The sequence below is a fragment of the Mesoplodon bidens genome (assembly GCF_964165515.1).
Source record: "Mesoplodon bidens genome assembly, contig: HAP1_SCAFFOLD_96, whole genome shotgun sequence".
In the NCBI taxonomy this organism is placed as follows: Eukaryota; Metazoa; Chordata; class Mammalia; order Artiodactyla; family Ziphiidae; genus Mesoplodon; species Mesoplodon bidens.
The window spans coordinates 1289548-1298597 of record NW_027671845.1 but is presented as its reverse complement, the minus strand read 5'-3'; the positions used below and the strand labels follow the sequence as shown (position 1 = coordinate 1298597).

The window sequence follows — 9050 nt, the reverse complement described above, 5'->3', positions numbered from 1 at the left end:
TCGCTCTTAATGATGGCTGGTGTTGGTGATTAAAGTTGTAGGTTTTAGAGTTGGAAGTGATCTTGCTGAGTCTCACAGTTATGGCAAATCTCTCCCTACTGTAGCATCCCTGACAGATGATCAAGTCTGAGCTTGAATAACTGTATATGAAAGACCCTAACCAGGGCACCCTCCTAGCTCTGCCAGGTCAGATAGAATTTTGGACTATTCTCTTTCTCTCTCTTGTAGACAGCCACTGTCATTTGGTAAGCCATAAGCCTTCCTTTGCTTTGACTGTGGTTAGTGTGTTTGCTGGATTTCTAAAATATATTTTTAGTGTTTACTTGTTTAGATTGAAAAGATTGGGCTATATTTTTAAAAGTTGATCCCTCCATTTTGGAAGGCCTTTTAAGTTGAGATATTGCATGCAAGAGAGCTAAGGGAATTCTGGACTCCATATTTTCGTTTTTACCTTTTTTTTTTTTCTCAGACTTTGAACTAACAATGGCTAAGAATGAGAGGCACTCAGACCCGAATATTTTTTCCCTTGTCAAGCACAGAGAATATGGGAAAGAATGAAATTGGGAAATTGTTTTGCTCCTCTTCCTTTCCTCCTTTTTGGTCAGTTACCTTAGTCGTCCACCTCACTTTGTATTTCTAGCCTGGCTTCAGAAGACCTGAATTTGATGAACTACACACTGATGGAGTAGTAGATTGCTACAAGGAATGGCGGCTTCACAGAATTATTTTCAAGAAGGATGGTCCAGCCAATTTCCTCACTTCCACTGTGAAAGGAGTTCCCTATTCCTAAGAAAATGGACCTATGTCCGACTGACACAGAAGATGGAGATTTATCCCAGTGCATGTATATATGTATATCTATTAAATTTATGTATATATATATAATGCCTAATGGAAACATCTCAGATGTTCTCTTTGGTATTTTTCTTTAATTTTACTTATAAAATTGTGACCATTTTTTAATTCAAAAGAGGAGAACCTTAAAAATTAATTAAGAAGACATCCTCAGTAGTCTAAGGTTCAGAGTGACTTGGCAGAGAAAATTGCTGAATGGTTAGATAATAGTGCTGGTATGCTTGGCTATTGTAACACTTTACATTTGAGTTTCTCTTCCTTGAAATTACAAGAACTATATGACTCAAGAGAAAGATTGATAATTAGGAATATTCTGCTTGCTTTATTTTATTTATTTTGTTGTTGTCGTTGTTGCGGTACGCGGGCCTCTCACTGCTGCGGCCTCTCCCGTTGCGGAGCACAGGCTCCGGACGCGCAGGCCCAGCGGCCATGGCTCACGGGCCCAGCCGCTCCGCGGCATGTGGGATCCTCCTGGGCACGAACCCGTCTCCCCTGCATCGGCAGGCAGACTCCCAACCACTGTGCCACCAGGGAAGCCCCTCTGCTTGCTTTTTATATAGCGTATTGAAGAACATTTTAATTATTTGGAGGTCATAGGAAGGAACCTTCATGATCTAAGTTTTGAACAAGTAGTGTTGCAACACAAAGCTATGACTTAAAAAGGAAATTTGAAATGACCTATTTCTTTTGGCATCTCAATCCAGATATCTGTCAGTAAAATGAGTCACTTTTCAGTCAAATGGGTGGTCAGCAATATAATTTTTTATTGGGAAGCTGAAAGACACCATTGCCAAGCAGAGCACCTGCAGTGTTCACATCTATATTTGAGCATCTTTCGTTTTCCCAAGGGGTGCAAGTGAAGAGAAGGCAGGCAGAGAAATGGCACTTGAATAAAGTTTTTCAAGATGGATAGAACAGAGAGCACTCCCAGAGGCAGGTCAAGTCCAACCCAAGAACAACTCTCTCAGTGCTTTCACAACTAGGTAAAATACAAGACCAGTAGTAACTCAGCTCTCAAATCAGTGCTGAAATCCAGTGGAAGGTTGTTAATATTGATACGGTTAACATACATCAAATAGGATTACTGAATTTTCTGAATCCAACTGAACTCCCAGGATTGTTTGGTTTCATAGGCTATTGGGCTCAAGACGCATTTGGTTTTAAATAATCCTTCCTAAAATGTTCAGCTTTCAGTCTAATATGATTGAAACCCAGCTTGAGTGTGTCTTATAATACACTGGACTGGAAAGACTATGGGCATTGAATTATTCAAAACATGGCAGGCGAAGGAGTGATATGTGGGGAGGATGTGATCATAGAAATGAGTGAGACTTGATATGTCTTGTTATCCCATTTGATTTACCTGTTAGAACTCTTCCAAATATTAGAGGAAAGAAATCAATATCAATTTTCACCTGTCACGTTCCACACTTCAATGATGAATGAATGTCAAATTTGACCACAGTTTTCTGTACCACCTGCTCTGAAATAATATTTCTGGGCCTTTATTAAAAATGTAAAATTTTCATTGAATTTCCAAATATGATTCTGCAGTGGCTAATTCAGCTTGTTTTATTAGTAAGCAAGTTCTGATGAGTAATACTAATTTAATAAGCCTGCATGTGAGGTTAAAGTGTCAACTATTCCTGCCGAAGGTGATGAGATATGACTGTGATGAGGTGGTAGGACACTCACCTTCCTGAACGAACCCTGCGAGCACACAGTTCTTGGGAGAAACCAGTACTGCATATAGTAGCAAATCTGATATCATTTTGCATGTCTCCTGTAGCAGTGGAATGCGCACACATACAAACATGATCATGGGTGAAAAAACACACATGCGCACCTTAGAGGCTTACATTAATTTCTGAATATAGTTCTCCGGAAAGAAAAAGCTTTACTGATGATTTGTATTTTTATAGTTTATTGTTTTATCCATACTAAAACACTTCATGAAATCACTTCCTGTTTTGTTGTCCATGGAATCCTTTCCATTTTGAGATGCTAAATATAAATCGAAATAATGATTATAGTCCTTGGCCATGAAAGACTAAGTTACAGAGAACCCGGTGACTGGAGGTCAGAGCTGCCACGGAATTATTCTCTGCTCCAGAGACCATCAGAATATCACTGTGTACCCACTTAAGGATAGAATGCTGCTATTGAGAAACGAGCTCTCTTTTATTTCTACTAAAAGGAGAGAACAGTAGGGGACCTTGGCTGCGCGAGTGTATGAGACTTTCTCTGTTTTGTACAATAAGCCAAAAACAATACCTGAAATAGCCTCAAGCCTTTTGTCTTTTGTACCCAGCTCCTTCCTGTATTGCTCCTGATCCATTACACTTAAATCAACAAGAGTTGCTTGAACATTTTGACAGTTATGTTCCCCATACCCTGAAGCCTTTTTAAAGGGTTACTGAGATAAAGCTATTTCAAAAATACTCCCTCCAAATTTTTTCAGGGTGGCATCAATGAAAGTAACTTAGAGGAAAAAAACTTGAGTTCCTGGCCTACCACTCTAAGGCCAGGCAAGCATAAACCTTCATAGCAAAACCTAAGTTTGCTCTCAGTTGAGAATTTGGTTTCCACGGTCTTATATAAAAAGTATATGGAGACTTTAATTCCCTATAAGCCCTTTCCAAAGAGTGAATACAGTTCATCATTCGTAAGAGATGATGAAAGTTACAATTTTGTTGAATAGGTGGAATATATATTACATATAATATACATATTTATTTTTAATATATATATATATAATATATATAAAGTTACTATTCAGAGTCCTAAAACGTGGATTTTTCTTACTTACCAAGAATGAACAGTAACTTGATCTCTAAACAATAAAGCACCTGGTCATAACAGAATCATAACAAATATTTGATATCAGAATGAATTCACTGTTCAGGTGTAAAGAGGGAATAGCTTCAGTTTTCCTCTTTCGTGCACCCCATTATTGCATCCTGGACAGAGGGGATTTTCTTGATTTTAATCTAAAGGAGAAATGGTCACTTTTGTTGAGATGGAAATTGACCACCTCAGTAGGCAGAGGCACTGTTTTTATTTGGCTGAATTCATGTTTCTAGTGATAATTCAAGGTGTAATAGGGTTTTCTCAGCCACTCCAAAATCTGAAAATGATAAGCATCTCACCAGAGTTTCAGGATGGCCCATTACCTATTCTGTGGAAAGGATATTCAAAATACCATGCTTCATCAATGTCTTCTTTGACTTGTTAATGAATGGACAACTACTGAGTTAAGACAGTGTCTTATCCTTGCTTCAAAAAAATAAAAACAAAAAACCCCCACAAACACAAAAAAACTGTTAACAATGAAAACTTATTATGCCAGGCCTTAGTATGGCCTGACTTGGAAATTTAGTTTCAGAGGCTTTTGTGAATATACCAAGGAAAGAGGACCTAGGTGTATCTTATTCCCACAGGCCGCCAATAAATATTTGCTTAACGGACAAAATATGAATATATAGTGTAGGAGAGAACCTGACAGATGCTTAACATTATTGAGTGATAGCAATGCCCAAACTCATCTGTGATCAAACACTATGAAAGTATCCTCCTAAGGATAAACTTATTACAAATAAGAAGTGAAAATTCAATTATGCAGATACTTTCAGTGTCAGCTCTGATATGCAAAAAGCATGGAAGTTGTCACTGTATGTTGTCCTTACAAGATAATGCTGTACAAAATGAAAATCAGTGACTTTTCTCAGACATGATTAATAAAACATGTAACTATGAAAGAATTTTCAAACAGTAATTATGTATGTGTATATATGTGTCTCTGAAAAATCTGTGTCAAAGAACACTGAGGCTATCAGTATAAACTTCTTTAACTTCTATCTCTTCTTACCTTTATTTCCTCCCAAACTTACCAGTATCCATCCAGCTCGAAGGATACAAGTGATTTTTATATACTGTGCAAGGTGTTTTTCTTATTCATATGTCCGTGTTTCCCCAATTCTCTAAATTATTATCTACATCTTCAGGATCTCCTTTATTGGTTCCTTCATTTCAACATGTAAAATAGAAGTCCTTCTCATTCTAAAAAATTCTTTTTTGCTAATTATTTTCTCTTTTCATCCAAACTCCTTGAGAGCAGCCTCTTCCCGCTGTCCTCACTAGCCCCGCCTGGCCCCGACAGGCAGCCCTACACCCTCAGTTTATTGCCATCTGGCTTTCTGTCCACCACTTCCCTGCACTGCTCTAAGGTCACTGGGGACCTAACTGCCCGAATCCAATGGACACTCACAGTCTCCGAAGGACGACGCTGGCATCTCCTTCCTCCTTCTTGAATCTCTATCACCTCTCTCCTTCCCAGAATTCTTTCTCTGCTTATCACTTAAACGTTGTCAGGACTCACAATTCTCTGACATCTCATCCATTTTCATGATTTTAATGACTGCTGATATGTGCTGAGGACATTCAAATTTTTATCTTTCCATGTCTTCACGTGCATGTCCAGTTATCTACCAGTTTGTCTTCTGAATTCTACAGGTGCTTCAAAATTCTACATGTCCAGAGCGAAAGTCTTTTCCCCACTTCAGTTCTTTATCCCCTATTTCCAAACTCAACGATACCACCACCCAACCTTAGTCACACAGATGGGGGTTCAGCCTCCGCCTCCTACTTCTTCCTTACTTCCCAAGGTCAAGTCTTGCTGGTAATTTCCTAAATACAATTAGAACTTATTTCCTCCCTTCATTTATACCTTATTTCAGACCCCTTTCTTCTTGCTATTACCTGGTCTAGAAGTTACGAAATTGCTCTTCGGTGGAACCAGTTGTTAGACATTCTATTAAAAAAGGACTCTAGGGTCAAATAGCTTTGAGGATGGCTGTGTACCATACGCCTGCTGTGACGATCCAGAATGAACATTAGCCTACAGCAGCCCCGAGAAGCTGTACAGTAAAGGAACCTGATTAACTTTACTTAAGCCAGGTTCTCCCTTCTGCCGGCCTATAAACCTTTCAGTAGGGACAGGAGAGGAGGTGGCAGCGTGAAAATCCCACTTGAAAATATAAAGCACTGCTCCTCAGAAGAGTGGGGCATAATTATCTCCAGGCTTCTTCAGATTCCTCATCCATACTGACGTCAGTGGTCTAAAATGCCACCCGAACTTGTCCTTTCCATTCTTAGCTATTTTCTGAGGAAACCAGCTCCACGCACATGGTTGGTTAAGACATGCTCTCCTCCTCCTCGCTGCCTCCTTTAGGGGCACTTGCCGCTGCCTGGGGACACTGCACTGATCCTCCAGAGCCTGTGCCTGTGGCTCTGTAACACACCCCTCGCACACTCACGGCTCTGGACTTCCGCTGTCCACTCTGCCTTGAGTATCCTTGCCTTTCACCGGCTGACTCACCAGTTTCTCACGAGTCCTTTAAGACTTAGCTTAGGGACTGCCCCTTTTGATGACTTTTCTTTGCCTCACGGCTCCCCCTCTTCTTCCACAAACACTGACTAAACGCCCTGAATATGCCCGTCACAGCAGGTCACGTGCAGGATGAGACATCTGCTGTGCGTCTTCCCCTCTGACTCCACTGCTAAAGGGCCAACACTACATCTTGCTCATTGTTTCACTCCTCTAACACTCAACCCATGACTAATGAACTAACTAGTACTGTAGTAGCCCTCTTAGTATCAATCAGGCAGGACCTTCTACAAGAAATCTGACACTCCAGCTTTTCTCTGATCTCACCTTTCACTCTGATTGAACTAAAGACTTATCTGTACATGTTTTACCAGGGAGACATAATTTAATCCAGAGATGTGTCATCACATACTCTTACATACTCTGCCGTTTAAAAATTCTGCTCACAATGGGGGAAGGAGACAGGTGTGCTTTCTGACAGCCCCACTGTTTTTGCACTTCTAGTGGTCACTGGCTTCTCTCTGTGCCTTCCTTAAACCCTTCTTAACAAGGGAACAGGATAACAAAGTAATTAAGAGCCTGGTTACAGCCTATGTGTGAACAGAAACATAAACAGGGACATAGAGAATAGACTAGCGGTTGCCAAGGAGGAGGGGGTGGGAGAGGGTTGGATTGGGAGTTTGGGATTAGCAGATGCAAACTGGTGTATATACAGGATGGATAAACATAAAGGTCCTACATGGGACTTCCCTGGTGGCGCAGTGGTTAAGAATATGCCTGCCAATGCAGGGGACATGGGTTCAAGCCCTGGTCCGGGAAGATCCCACATGCCAGAGAGCAACTAAGCCGGATGTCACAACTACTGAAGTCCAGGCACCTAGAGCCCGTGCTCTGCAACAAGAGAAGCCACCACAATGAGAAGCATGTGCACCTCAACTAGAGGAAGCCCGAGTGCAGCAACAAAGGCCAAACACAGCCAAAAATAAATACATACATGCATTTATTTTTAAAAAGTGCATGTATTTAAAAAAAACCCAAAAAGTTCCTACTGCAGAGCACAGGGAACTATATTCTATATCCTGTGATAAACCGTAATGGAAAAGAATATGAAAAAGAATGTACATAAATGTGTAACTGAGTCACTTTCCTGTACAGCAGTAATTAACACAACACTGTAATTCAAGTGTATGTCAATAAAAAATAAAATTTAAAAAAATTGCCAGAAAAATAGTCACATAAGGGGAACTTCCCTGGTGGTCCAGTGGTTAAGACTTTGCCTTCCAATGGAGGGGGTGAGGGTTCAATCCCTGGTCGGGGAGCTAAGATCCCACATGCCTTGAGGCCAAAAAACCAAAATATAAAACAGAAGCAATACTGTAACAAATGCAATAAACACTTTAAAAATGGTTGACAGCATAAAAAATCTTTAAAGAAAAAATTCACATAAATCAGAAACAAATGAAAGATAATAAAGTCCATACATTAAAAAAAAAAAAAAGAGCATGGGTTCGGGTCACATTGCAACTTCCCACTTACTTATAGCTGTGTAATTCTGGGCAACTCACATAATGTCTCCTCAGACTGTTCATCTATAAAATGGGGATGGTAAGAGTTCCCTACCTCAGAGCGTTGCTGTAATCCATAAACACGGTTAAGTGCCTTGGTAAATGTTTGAGGCTCTCTGGTTATTATGAATTAAAATATGTCAATGGCTTCTGGCCGTGTGATTTATAATAGTTTGATGTTTAACCAAATGGTAAAACTATTCCATTTATTATTCCCATCTCTTTTTAACCCTTAGCCTGCTTTGTTGTTTATGTTTTCTGCCACCACAGAGTGCTAGTTCCAGGAGAGTAAAGGCTTTATTTTGTTCACTGCTGAAAGCAACAGCACCCAGAAAAGTACTGTACATATGAAGCCCTCAGTAAACACTAGCTGAATGAATGGTGCAAAGTGTTACAAGGAAAAGTACACCCAAACTTTCATTATAATAAAAAAGTAAAGATAAAAAAATCTTTCTCTAATGGCTTCCAGTCAAGTAACTGAAAACACCATATGCTATAATAAAAACATAAGTAATTTATGAAAATTTGAAGGCAAAAACATAATTTTAAAAGATTTAGACCTACGTTAGGTGTGATAGAGTATGGATGCTTTCTTGAAATTCACAATCAGATCCAAGAGTATCACTTTCAGACTGTTCTAGTACACTGAGTTTACTTTTAGTTGTCTTTGATGACACAGTCACTATTCTACTCTCTTTCTTAACAGAAATGTGTTTTCTCGAAGACTCACTTTTAATTGGTTTATTAACCAAAGAATTATTTTGCCCAATTCCTTTGCTTTTCTGCTTTACAGGTGAGTCAGAGCAGGAATGCAGGTCCTTCCCAGGTTGTTTCTTAGCAGAGTATTTTTTGGTCTATTCACCTGCTTTGCTCATTTTCTCTGAAGAAGACCTGCTATTTCTAGATAATTCCTCTTCTTTTCTTTGACTTCCAGTTCCAGAAATGACGTCTGCTGAAGGAGAATATGTTCTAGCAATGAAATCTTCAAAAGACTCCTGCCGCTGCTCTGTGACTGGGACCCCCAGGTTGTCTTTGGAAGTTTCTAAGGCCTCCTGAGTAGACGCTGGGACACGGAAGGAGTCGAGAGGCAAAGGAATCCTAGCATCACCTGTAATTTTCGGAAAGTGGAGGGGAAGACAAAAGACAAGACAAAAATTCAGTGATGAACAAAGCCAACCATTAAAAAGTAGAGTTCAAAACTTCAATGTTACTCTGTAATCTTATTATTAACACAGTCAATTGAT

At 39.7% G+C, this 9050-nt stretch overlaps 1 pseudogene across 1 annotated transcript in view; it reads right to left on the bottom strand.

Annotated features, from left to right (window-relative positions):
* Positions 1–8322: 8322 nt before the first annotated feature.
* Positions 8323–9050, bottom strand: part of LOC308610914 (centrosomal protein of 78 kDa-like) — a 558473-nt pseudogene continuing 557745 nt past the window's right edge. Inside the window, exon 14 of the transcript in view lies at positions 8323–8930. The product of the transcript in view is annotated as a centrosomal protein of 78 kDa-like (transcript). The remainder of the gene's footprint in view (positions 8931–9050) is intronic.